General features: G+C 46.3%; 1 protein-coding gene and 1 pseudogene across 2 annotated transcripts in view; both read right to left on the bottom strand.

Annotated features, from left to right (window-relative positions):
* TMEM178B (transmembrane protein 178B) overlaps positions 1 to 13,624 on the bottom strand; it is a gene marked incomplete at its 3' end in the record, with an annotated part of 348,346 nt that overhangs the window by 160,531 nt on the left and 174,191 nt on the right. The window lies entirely within an intron of this gene.
* LOC308527267 (kelch-like protein 36) lies at positions 9,599 to 11,232 on the bottom strand (annotated as a pseudogene). Its single transcript has one exon. The product of its transcript is annotated as a kelch-like protein 36 (transcript).

Below are 13,624 nucleotides of genomic sequence, written 5' to 3'. Positions count from 1 at the left end.
ATGAGCAGAGGAATTGGCCCCCTACAGAAACTAAAGGCAAGGCCAAGTCTGTTTGCTAAGAAAACATTCCCTGCTCACCAACCCTCACAGGTAGCTTCTTCTTAGGGCCTCGTCATCATCCTTGAGTATCTGGGATCTGCCAGACCCTGAGCTAAATGAGCTCACGAATAAGGAGACCAGATATCCTTTTACAGAGCATCACAGCAGGACAAGCCCAAGTTACTGCCCAGACAAGCAAGAGAAATGAAACCATCACGGCACCTGCTCATGCGAGGCTGCAGGATGGGCATGCCCGGCTCCAGAGGGCCTCTGTGCGCGCCTCTCTGCACCCTCCCAAGCTGAATGAATACCTCACTTTAGTTTCCCCAACTGTACTGGAGCGCCACTCAAGATTCACACCACAAAGGCCCAAGATCTCTCACACCCCCCATCCTCCCTCATGGCCTGCAGTTAGACTCCTGGAACCTGGGTGCCTTTCTCGCCCTTATCTAATGGCTGAGCCAGTACACAGTATAGACGCCCATCATATCCGAAGCAAGCTCCCAGGCCGGCAGCTCCTTCAGGCCCTGGGACTGAGGGAAGGATGCTCCTCACCACATCATCCGGTCCTGTGTCAAGGACAGCAGGCCCCAAACAGTCCCTCGCTCTAGTGGTATTAAAATGGCCAAATTATAACAGCAGGCAGAGTGCCAACAAATTGTATTAGACTGCTCAGTCTGTTTCATGCTTCCATGTCTCTGGATCTATTTGTTCATCAGTTTATCTTATTCATTAGAGTCTACATATAAGTGAGATCATGTGATACTTGTCTTTCTCTGACTGGCTTATAGGGCAGTATGTGTGTGGGGGGGCAGGGGGCGGGAGGCGGAAGAGATTAACCAAAGAACCTATATGAATAGATGCATAACCCATGGACATAGATAATAGTTCAGCGAAGGTCTGGGGTAAGGAGGCAGGTGAACATGGAGGAAAAGAGGGGACATCTGTAATACTTTACACAATAAAGATAAATTTAAAAAAGAAAACGATTAGATTGAAAGGGGCTTGTGTTCAATAGATGTCGGTTCACGGGTGACTGCCCTGACGCATGGCAGGAGCACATACGACCAGGATTTAGAGCTGAAAGGTGGACAGGGCAAGGTTTCCACAGAAGATTCTCTATAATTCCCTACAAGAGAGAAATGAGGTAAAGGAACCGACTTCAGGGTTTCTCTTCTCCCATGGTCTCTATGTCCCCTCAGGACTGAGTCCCAGTAAGAGGCTCTGAAAGCCCCTGTCCCTGCACACCAAGCTGCTCTCTGCTGGGTCAGGTCTGGAGCTGTGGGACAGAGTCTGTGGAGAAGAAACTCAGCTTATCATCCCCACTGCCAAGTATTTAATGGGGAGTCTTTGTTAACAAGTTTTGAAATCTGTAACAGGAGAGAAGGGGATGAGCATCCTGAGCCCACGCTGGTTTTTTCCCACTGCCTTCCTCTGCCTGCAAAGTACAATGTAGGGAATACAGTCAACAATATTCCCACAACTACGTACGGTGTCAGATGAGGGCGAGATTTAGCCTAGAAAGTTATATAAGGTCTAATCACTGGAGTGTACACCTGAAACTACTATAATATGTCAACTGTAACTGAAAAATGATTTCTTTAAAAATGTTCACACGTGATGTAGTCACAAGACAATGGGCAAGAGAGCCTGTCAGAGATGGTCTCCTGCTGTTCCCTGCTGTGGGTCTGAGAAGTTGAAACTCGAAATAAGTTATGTCATGACTCCCCTCAGAAAGGCTGTGCTCCCTTTTCTGGGTCCAAGTAGCTGAGATCGTAAGGAGTGAGGGGGGACAAGGGGACCCTAAAACTAGACCTTTATTATTGGTAATCATTGTAATATTTATCAACCACTTCTGCAGTTTCCAGATTATGCCTGTCTCTAGCATTTTCTTTTATCTGTACAGCATCGAGGGGTGGGCAAGAACCATTACCCACAGTTAACAGAGAGAAGCAAACTTTCCCAAGGTCGCTCAGCTGCCAAGTGGCAAACTCAGTACTCAGGCCCAGGCTCTTGACCCAAACTCCTTGCCCTTCTCATGGCCAGGCAGCCTCCTGCATTGACCTCAGAAGTTCAGGGGCAGAAACGTCACTTAGAAGAACATGAGGAGCTCTCCTTTGTTATCTTCCAAATCAAAAGACCAAGAAAGAAATAACAACACGACAATCTCATACTGTTTTGGATTTCCGACATTTGTGATGGAAAAATGAGATGCTATCTATTATTATAGATTCACAAAGCTTTCCTGTTCCCTCTCTGCATGCCAGGCCTGGTGCTAGCCACAAGCAGGTAACCTTGACAAGCATTACACTTAAACCTTTCTGCTGTTAACAACTAAAATGCCCACCTTGCTCTCCCAACAGCAAATTAGAGAGACGCAAGGAGAACCTTCATTGTCCATTATGCAAAACCACATCAAGCCCAAGACGTTCTTGTCTCTCCCCACGGTCTTTCCTTCTTGTCTTCCCTTCATTTGCACTGCCTGCGCCCCACTTTTGCCACAACCCACTTCACCCCCACAATAATCAGGCTGCAGATACAATAATTGGGCTAAGCTCCTTACTTCCATCTCCTAGGTACTTTTTTTTTTTTTTTTTTTTGGCCAATAAAAATTTATTTGAAAAAACCCAAAGCAGTCAGGGGTTTTAACAGCAAAGTAAATTGGTCTAAATGTGAGGGTTGCCAGAGACCATAACTCCTAGTGAGTGTAGGGCACGCTGGGGAAGGAGGGGGAGGTAGAAAGGGGAAACACCTGGAAGATGCTCATATCTGGCCATGCTGGGACAATCTGAGCCCCAGGACGGTCCTCTTCCAGTGGCCCCCAGCATGATGGACCATAATCAATTTGGTTGGGGGCATAAGCTTCAGTTTCAATCTCCACTTCCAGTTTGATTCACCCCCAAATCCCATCTGAGTCTTTCTCTCCAGGTAAGAGTGATCTGGGCCCTCCTTGGTCTTGCCTCTAAAAACAGAACACTGTCCAAACTGAGGTGGCTTTGCAGGCCGCTATGAGATTTTTACTTTTATTTCAGAGGCCCCTTTTGCCATGACCCTAGCAATCTTAGTATTATAGGTTTAGCCCTTCCCCAGAGTACCGGCCAGATAACTCAATAAAAAGATCTGAAAACAAATGTGAGGGGGCAGAGGTGGTATTTAAAGGTGAAATATGGGAAGAAGCTGGAAGGAGACTGGTTCCTTAGTGGCTGGAGAACAGGGGCCCCGGTCATGACTCCAGCGCCTGTGCCAGCTGCTCTCTCATTGTCCCACTGAAAGCGTGAGCTTGCGAGAGCGAGCCCGTGCCTCTGCTCCTGAGATGAAAGGCGCTTGAGGAATGATTCTTTCCAGTCCAGTTTGATAGACAAGATAAAGGGCTCCTAGACAAGATGGCGTGATGACAATGAAAAGACAGTTCTGAGACATTAGAATAAAACCAGAGATAAGAGAAAATATCCTCAAAGAACATGACAAAATAGGTTAGGAGAAGGATAAATCCAGTAACTTTGCCGGTACTTCCCACATGCATGAATATTCTGGATCTTCTAAATACGAACAGCTCTCTGTGCTGCACAGAGCATTTAGTAAGTTCTTCATAGGCGGGAGGAAGCTCATCCATGCCCCGGGTGGGGGAGTGGGTGAGGGGCCAGGACAGCCTGGCACTCAGAGGCTGAATGAGAGGCACAGTGTGGCTGTGGAACATGATAAACAAGCAGGAAAATCTTCATTTTCTGGAATATGTATCTAAGATAAAATGACAAAGAGCCAATAATGGAAGGAAAAGGAGCAAGAATGGTTTTGATATTTGAAAAAAAAAGTATTGTCTAAGAGGTGCACACACCAGAGCACAGAACTCCAGGGGAAAACATTGAGGTGGAAGAAGAAGGAGGTGACGGCAAGCTGCCAGAATAATGGCCACCCACATGGGTTGCACAAGACTGATTTTTTTTTTTCATTGGAATAAGATGGGAACCTCAGCACCGCAAAAGAGGCAGCTTGACTAAAAGCTTCTAAATTTCCCACCAACTAAAGGTGAGACGGTTCAGTGCTCTCTACAATTCTGGGCACAAGACTCCTGCTGCTGGTGTGGTGACTGTGGGCCAGGGGACACAAAGAATAAGGTGCCCTCACCTCTTTCATCACCTCCCCTGGGGCAGGTGCTGTCGGCCCTTGACAGTTTTCTTTCCTCATTCTGGACAGTGAGGAGGACATTTCTCTGTGTGTTTTCTAGTAGCACAAAGAAAGGGAGTCAGCACCATTACTCAACAAACAGAGTTTATAGAAGAACCAGGCAGTTATTATAGAGTATCCTTCCTCGTGGCACTACCCAGCTTTCCTCTCCATAGAGGGGGCTCGGATCTTGGTTTAACCTACTTAAGAATGACAGACAATAGGAACCGTCTGTTCATTCCAGCTGCTTCTCATAAGAAAGGAAACTCTGTCACATGGTGATGTCAGAAGGCTTCAGAATCATAAAAAGATTTCCCAGAGGGTCTCCTAAAATAGGAAAACAACCAGAAGTCACTTTGGTTGAGGTAATCGGGTATAGAACTCTCCTCTCGCGGCAGGAGATAAGTAAAACTTTCCCAATATAAGTGACAAAACTTTCTCAGAATCTAGTGACAGCAATGATACCAAGAATCCTGAAGCTCAACCCTCCACATGTAGAATGCCAAACACATCCCTGCCTTGTCCTGGTGACAATCTCATCTCTCAGAAGGCAGAGAAAGCAATTAGGGAAACTACTGTTCTTGACACACACATTCTGACCATCAAAGAAAACCCAGGAGGCAATGCATAAGTGGCAGGGACCTCCTGAGTGGCCATTCTATCTCAGGATCTGCAATAGCTTGGGAAGGGGATGTGGTGCACAGGTGACATGGCCATTACTCAGCCAGTGTCTATGAGCAGTAGTAATCAGGCATGCTCTTTGCCTTCTGAAAGCTTACAGTCTACACAGAAGAGCAATAACATCCACAGGCATTCCATCAGTGACAATGAGAGACAGAAAGGGTGAGTGTTAGAAAAGCTCGAGGAAGAAAGAACATCTGTGGGGTGGGACGAGGTGCTACAGAACTTTTGACTTGAGCCCTGGCTGCCTGGCTGGTGTGGCTCAGTTGCTTGGGCGTTGTCCCATGCACTGAAAGGTTGACAGTTCGATTCCTGGTCAGGGCACATGCCTGGATTACAGGCTTGATTCCTAGTAAGGGAGGTATGCAGGAAGCAACCTGCATAAGGTCTCCTAGCTTCCAGGACAATGGCAGGGCCAGAACTGGCACTCAGACAATCTGGCTGAGTCCTGTGATCTCAACACCATTGCTCTCCCATGCAGCCAGAGTTCATGACTAAAGGCTTTGGACTTTGTCCTTTATATAATACATATATATAATAGCAAGGGAACAGTATGCGCAAGGAGCAACAGTACATGGGAAGGAAGATCCTGGTCAGGCCCAGGCAGGAGATGGATTTTGCAGGGTTGTTTGTAGATGCATTGGGCCTAGCTGGGAAAGAGACAAAAAAAAAACAACAAAACTGGAAGAATAACCAAGGCTGTCCTGGCCGGTGTTGCCCAGTGATTAAAGAGAGTATCAGCCCACGAACTGAGGGGTCTCAGGTTTGATTTCCAGTCAAGGGCATGTGCCTGGGTTGCAGGGTGTGAGAGGCAACTAATTGACGTGTCTCTCTCATATCTCTCTTTGTCTTTCTCTCTCTCCCCCTCCCTTCCACTCTCTCTAAAAATCAATGGAAAAGGATCCTTGGGTGAGGATTGACAGTAACAATAAAAAAATTATTTAAAAAAAATAAACAGAATAGCCAAGGTTGTTTGCCCAGAGGGACAAGAATCTGTCGGTCAGATGGGGGAGGTGAGGATAGAACGCCTGAAGAACAGGTTGGTCAGTAGCTCAGTCAGAAAATGCAAGACAAGGAACGGAGAGAGAATGACCCAAGGAACCAAATTGTCCTGTGCATGGCTGATACTTCAGGTCATGCTTGGCACTTGCTGCCTGGATGGGGGCAGCTCTTTGGAAGAACCACATGGGAGCTCATAGCTTCAAAGGCTCCAGGAGACCAGAAGTCAGCAAAGAACCAAGGACACAGTGACTGGAGAGCAAATGATGGGAGGCAGGACTCTCAAGGAATGTGGGTGTGAAATTGAAAGGAAGAAGTAAGACAGTTGCTGGAGGGGATAGGAAAATAAGTCCTCTTTCATTTTAAGTCTTTTTTTTTTTTTTTCTGGACAAGGAAGCTCTGCTTATCTTTGTAGGCAGAAGAGGTAAGGAGCCAGCAGATGAAAGTGAAGTTACAACAGACTAGGAATAAAGGTTGGTGCAGAGTCTGGTCCTGGGTAGGCACCTGGGCTTTAGAAAAAATGAGCTGAAAACGTGATGAGAAAAATGGGTGGAAATCCCGGGCATGATAGTCCAGCAGAGTAACCCTTTGTGCATGAAACTATGAAAAGTAAAATTTCAGCTGAACAATCACAAACTACCCCAGAGAAGAAAAAGAGGGGAGACATCCAAAGAAGGCCACATGGGCCCCCTGATGGCATTCCCTGGGCCCCAGCACTAAGAGGCAGAAACAAGCATGGGGAGCAGGGACCCCAACCTGGGGAGCCTATGCTCTCTGGCAGGGGCCTATATGTATCTGTCAGCTGGGCCAGGGACTCCAAAAGTGATAGGCAATTTTTTTAAAGAGCCTTTGAGCTATGTTTGGGAGAAAAACAACCAGGAAAAGATGAATCCACTGCTCAGGGAAGACAACTCTACGCTCACAGATGGTGAGAGAAGACAGAACTCCTATTTTGCTTACCTTTCCTCAGGAAAACGATCTTGGGAGTGAGGAAGGGAAAGTAAACATCATAACGAAGTAAGTGAAGCATCAGAGGGTGAAAAGAAAATAAGAGAACAGTTGGCTTCCTTAAATGAGTTCAACTACTCAGGCTCCGCACTGAAGGCGGGTCTGTGGGGAGTGCTCAGAGATGCCGGGGGACTGGAGAGGATAGAATGTTGTCCAGATCAGTGAGAGGAGGAGGAGGGTGGTCCCCCAAAAGCCCCAAGCTGGTACCCCAAATAGAATTAATTATTTAACTGGTGGTGTGTGAGTACTTAGAAGAGAATATGTTAACTACTAGAAATCACTGGGGTTCATCTATTGTGCTAGGTAACCTCATTTCCTTATTTTGAGAGAGGCTACTAGACTGCTTGCTATGCATTTACTTATGTCTTGTCTCATATCAAGAAGGATTGAAGGTCCGTTAAAGGAACACCAAAAACTCTACTGAGACACCACAAAAGTTACAAAAATATGAAAGAGAAAACAGGAAAAACAAAGAATAAGAGAGACATTTTAAAAAGAGCCATAGTAAGAGTAATGTGAGAATGTGTAGCACAGAGTTCTATGTCCACCCACCAAAGTGAATTCTGTTCATTTGCTAAACACAGACCCTGATTCGGCTCTAAGCGTTCTAGCAGGTGGCAATCAAAGAGAAAACCTAATGGATTCTTCACTTCACACCACCGAGGACATTTTAAAAAGAAGTAATAAGAAGACAGAAAGGTAAGGGGGAATGGATGGAGGAGGGAGGCAGGCAGAAAGGTAGAAAGAAATAAAGCAGCACAATATATAACATTTTAGCATTTATTCACGCTCATGGGGAGAGAAGGGGCAGGGGATAGGCTGTGTTGGAGAGAGAACTGTGCAGGGGATGAAAAGTAACCTTAATAACTTAGACCAGGGGAATTATTTTTTATGTTTTTATTGATTTAAGAGAGAAAGGGAGAGGGAAAGAGAGAGAAACATCAATGATAAGAGAGAATCATAGATTGGCTGCCTTCTGCACGTTCCCTACTGGGGATCAAGCCTGCAACCCAGGCATGTGCCCTGACCGGGAATCGATCTGTGATCTCCTGGTTCACAGGTTGATGATGAACCACTGAGCCACGCTGAGCCAAGCCAGGCAGACCAGGAGAATTATGACTTATCTTGAGAGAGCCACAATAATAGTGAGCAAGAGAAGTGCTTAAAGGTCAGTTATTACACATTATAGAAACCACACCTTCCATGCACTTGCATTTTTTCATTCAAGACAGAAGAGTTTTGTATTAAAGGGTGTCCCAAAATTCACGCAAGAAGTAATTTTGATAGAAAACACAGGTTTATAATTAAAAATTGTAAATTTTTTATTGATTCATAAAGTATACAGTATAAGGTTATGTATGGAATGGCATGTCGGGTAAATGGCTTCCACGGCTTTGCTGGCACATACGCACTCTTTCGTTGAAATTTTCCATGACCGTGTTGCATAAATGTGGCTGAATTTCGTTGATACAGCACTCAATTTCCTCCTTCAAGGCTTGTTGGCATAAACCTTAGACTTCAAAAAACCCCAAAGAAAAAAGTCCAACAGCGTTAAATCGTATGATCTGGGCGGCCAATTCTGATCACCAAAATGGGAAATTACACGACCAGGAAATGACTCATGCAGTAATTGAATTGTTTCTCAGGCTGTATGGCATGTGGCACCGTCTTGTTGAAACCACATGGCGTCCACATCCATATCTTGCAATTTAGGCACAAAAAACTGAATTATCATGTCGCGATAGCGAGCACCATTAACTGTTATTGCCTGAGCAGCCACATTTTCGAAGAAGAATGGTCCGATGGTGCCTCCAGCCCAAAATCCGCACTGAACAGTGACACATTGTGGATGCATTTGTTTCTCAACGATCACTCATGGACTTTCTGAACCGCAAATGCGACAATTTTGTTGATTAACCAAGCCATCAAGATGAAAATAAGCCTCATTGAAATTCAGCCACATTTATGCAAAACAGTCATGAAAAATTTCAACAAAAGAGTGCGTATGTGCCAGCAAAGCCGTGGAGGCCATTTACCCGATATGCTATTCCATACATAACCCTATACTGTATACTTTATGAATCAATAAAAAAATTACAAGTTTTAATTATAAACCTGTGTTTTCTATCAAAATTACTTCTTGCGTGAATTTTGGGACACCCTTTAGAAACTCAAAGTAAGAGGAGTTTTGGAGTTCGGCAGTCTTGGGTTAAATCTCATTTGCTCCACTTACCGCTTTGTTTGCTTGGCTAAATTTATTAAACAATTTGAGTTTTTCTTTGTTCAGCTATAAAACTAGAATAATTTTACCTGCCTCAAAGAATTATTGTGAAAATTAAATGAGAAAAAAGCACAACTATTCCTGAGACTAGACCCAAAAGAAATTTCTCCTGAGATCCCTCATAAAGGGGACAGGGTGCAATCGGAATCAGCAATAATTTCAAGGACTTACTTGCAATGAGATACAACATACCTCCCAGAATCTCTCTAACTCTGTGTTCTAACATTATTTGTAATTCAAATTAGAGTAAATTTTTAAGTAGAATATTTAATAGGTCACAGTGATATAGAAATACCAAGAATCATAAAGGTTCAAAAGGCTGCTAAGTGAAATAAAATGGCTCGAGGGTTCTATGAAATTGTTGCTGGTCTACAGACGCTCTGGGAGGTGGTGGTGGGGACAAGGTCCCAGCAGGCACAGGCGGGGTCACTGGCCCCGGTCCTGGTGCCTCTTGGCCTTGCTGTTTCTTGTCCTCCAGCCCGCAGATGCAGGCAGGCCCGGAAGCAATGGCCTGGGGCAGGAGCCTTTGCTCCACTTATCCTCTGCATTTGGACACCAGGACCATCTTGGACAAGGAGACCGGCTTCTCCCACCTGGATATAAATGTGGCCCTCCCACACGGCCACTCCCCACTCACTGTTGGCATGCAGCAGCAGGCCACGTGGGTCCACTGGTTGCATTGGGGTCTGTAGGCCTGGATGCCCAGCACATCTAAGTACCTTATGTCCCCCTGCTGTCATTGCTGCCTCCAAAGGAGTGGATGGGATCCTCCAGGCTGCACATGCCGCGACAGCCCCACCTGTGATCATGGGTTGGCGCTCCTCCCACACATCAGGTTTTATGGAAGGGGCCCACCTAGTATTCGTGGTCCCCGGAGACATACATGAAGTCTTTGCAGATGGTGCCCGCATGGTCAAACGTGAACCTTGGCAAGCCTGCCATGTAGGACCAGGATTTGATCTTGGGACTGTTAAGTCTCTACAGAAGAGACTTATTCTCATTCCAGCCACCGGTGGCCACCAAGATGTCTTCAATGTAGGCAAGGTAGAAATCCACACGCACTGGTTCTTGGAGGCCACCTTCATCTACTGCTTACAGTGGGGACATACCTATAAACAAGATTGGACATTGCATCCCCTCCACTGTCCCTTGAGAAGCTGCCACCATGATGATGATGAATCCCCCGAACACAGCAACACAGTGGTGGCTCCACAGGGCTGGCAGGGGTATCTCCTTGACCCACTGCTAGCTCTTGGTGCCCAGGTACCACGTGGTGTTATTGTGCTTCCCAAATGGGTAGGAGACCTCATCACTCATGAACACCAGGTGCTCCTCCTCGATGCAGAGTGCTGAGCACTTGGTCTGCATGGTCGGCTGGGCCACCAGGCTGTTGTGGTAGCACACGGCCTCTTCCATGAAGCTCTCACAATTGGCCTCCTTGGGCAGCAGCAAGCACACGACCAGCTTGACACAAGGCAGCAGGTCATTCTTGGGGATGAATGGGAAGTGGAGGTGCTCCAGCACCATGTAGGCATGGGCCTAGCACTCCAGCGGTTATGTCAGCCATATCAGAGCAACCTGCAGTAAGTTGTGCTTGCATTCCAATGCACCCTGCTGCTGCTCAGGTGCATGCACAGCTTCTGTATGGAGATATTCTGCAGGAAGTCACGTGTGAAGGACAGCATGCTGAAGTGGCTCGGGATGAAGCTGAGGATGGAGGCATCCAAACACCTGAAGTTGTAGATGGAGGCCAGCTCCTGCAGGTACAGATAGATGTCCTTGCTACCTCCTGTTCCAGGTACTCACAGCAGAAATCCACCACAGTCCAGATCCGCAGCAGGTGGGCTATCTCCAGGGTCTCCAGGATGTACACAATGTGCCACTGTCCAGCACCAGCTCCCCACCATATAAAAAGTCCACCACAGCCTTGAGGCCAATGTAAGAGGCACCGATCAGCTCCACCTCCTTCTAGAAGGCCTCGCACATGCCCAAGGTGAACATGGCACTGAAGTAGTCAAGTAGTCACTGCATGCAGCCAGGAAGTTGCAGTGAGCTGGCATGCACTGCTAGGCCTCCAGGATGATGTCACAAAGGAGGCCACATGGATGCCACTCATTCAGCCCCTGCAGCACTGTGGCCGAGGACTCAGCCCAGTGATACACCTTTGAAGATTTGCTGATCTTGTAGGCTGGAGACACTCGCGTCTGCCACCATCATAAAAGAGGTTACAGTCCCATTATTGGTAGGGTTTCCGGGATGCTGCTGTCCCTTGCTGGACCTGGCACACCCTGGCACACAATGGCCCCTAGGGCAGGCTCCAGCTGGCCATGAGGAAGTGGAGGAGACGAATCAGGATGCAACCCTGGATGTGGGGACACTCACCTAGGCTGCGCGGGGGCCCGTGCACAGGCCGTGCCTACCCTCCCCTCCACCGGCGCTGGAGCTCGAAGGCCCCGTCTGGTGGGCAGCCAAGGCTCCATCAGGAAGTCTGAGATCGTATATTTTGTTAAAAGTCCTGGTACTTTATGGTGTTCTTGGCCCCTAAATATTGGCTTGATTATTTTAAACAACATTAAGTACAGATTAATTTTAGGAGGAGTTGAATACTAATAAACTCTGGAGAGCATTCCGCAACCTTCTTCTGAATGGCAGCTCAGGGTCACACATCCTCTGTGGGGGTGCACCCAGGGCACAGGTTTGGGAAGATTCAGGGTCTGCTCATTCATGGTGACCAGAGACAGCATGAGGTTGTGCAGGCCCATGTGGACAACCAATGGCCCCAGCTGGGAAAGGGTTAGAAAGCAGTGTCCCTGTCTCCAGACAATCCTATACCAAGGGCCACCATGACCACATTAATGATTATCTTCAGATGGCTCTTCTAAGGTCCCATACCATCTGTAAGGAAAGAGGTCTCACATATGCTTGTCCAGTCTGGAAGACCCAGCGTTTTATCTCACAGCCAGTCCCCCCAAACTAGGAGCCTCATAATCCTGACCTCTGTGGTGATCCATGCTCCTCAAATGTTCTTTGACTCTGTTCTCTGACCTATTCCTAACCTGCTTGGCTCCCAACTGAATTCCCTGTGTCATCATGTAACCACATTATTACAGTTTCCAATCACCCTTGACATCTTTGAAATAATCTGATCATTGCAGGCCCTCATGGCCAATGGTCTACCTGACTCACCCTTCATACTGGGTTAGGACAGTGGTATTTGGTGGTCATTCCTCTATCTAACAAACCTCGCCGACCCTCTATGTTGCCCTACCTTGTTCCGTCCTCAGGTACTTTGGAATAAGATCATGGCATTCTTTGACAAATACCACTTTCACTTTCAATTCTTAGTAAAGACACAATGGAATCAGAAAAGGTCTAGAGAAGGGCTGCTAAAACCACAAAGACAGAAAAGTCTCCTTCACAAGGATAAATTAAAGAAATTAGGAGTCTGCAAGACAAATAAATATGTTAAGAGGAGACAATGTCAGTTTTCAAAGTCTCAGAGAGGATCAAAATGCACTCGTAAACCAAATTCCAGAATGCCAGACTGCGACAGCATCCCTTGAAACTTACAGCAGACAAACGTAGGGCAGTTAGAAATTACTAATAACAACAGTAACACTGGTGACACCGAGAGGCAGTAGAGGGAGGGTTTAGAATCACAGAAAAATCTGCGTAAGAGCATTAAGAGGAAGTGAACATCTCCAACCTCTGGAGACAAGCTCAGCTCCCACGTCAGGTGTCCCGTTGACGACCAATAGCTGAGCTTTAGGGGAGGTGTTGTTCATCTCTTCTGAGGATTAAATGGGACTATCCCTATCTAAGTATTTTTCACACCAAACTTTAATAAATAGCAGCAGCCATGTGGCAAGAATTCTTACACAATTGAGTGGAATAAAGTTGGATACAACTCAATACAGTAGTCCCCTCTTATCCACAGTTTCGCTTTCTATGGTTTGTTAACTGCAGTCAACAAGGGTCTGAAAATACTAAATGGAAAATTCTAGAAATAAACAAGTCATAAGTTTTCAATTGAGCACTGTTCTGCATGACATGATGAAATCTCTCAAGTCCTGCTCCCTCCCATCCAACACGCGAGTCATCCTTTTGTCCAGCGTCTCCACACTATCCATGCTCCCTACCTATTATTCACTTGGTAGCCCTCTCAGTTATCAGATCAACTCTCACAGTATCCCAGCACTGTGCTGAAGTCACCCTTATTTTACTTAATAGTGGCCCCAAAGCATAAGAGCAGTGATGCTGGCGATTGGAACTTGCCAAAGAGATGCCATAAAGTGCTTCCTTTAAGTGAAAAGGTTCAAGTTCTCCACTTAATAAGAGGTTGCTAAGATCTAGTGAGAAAAAAAAGCTATCCAAGAAGTTTTAAAGATGAAAAAAGAAATTTGTGCTAGTTTTGCTGTCATACTTCAAACTGCAAAAGTTACGGGCCACAGT

This window comes from Myotis nattereri, assembly GCF_964212035.1.
Source record: "Myotis nattereri genome assembly, chromosome: 11".
NCBI lineage: Eukaryota > Metazoa > Chordata > Mammalia > Chiroptera > Vespertilionidae > Myotis > Myotis nattereri.
This window is presented reverse-complemented; position numbering and strand designations above follow the sequence as displayed.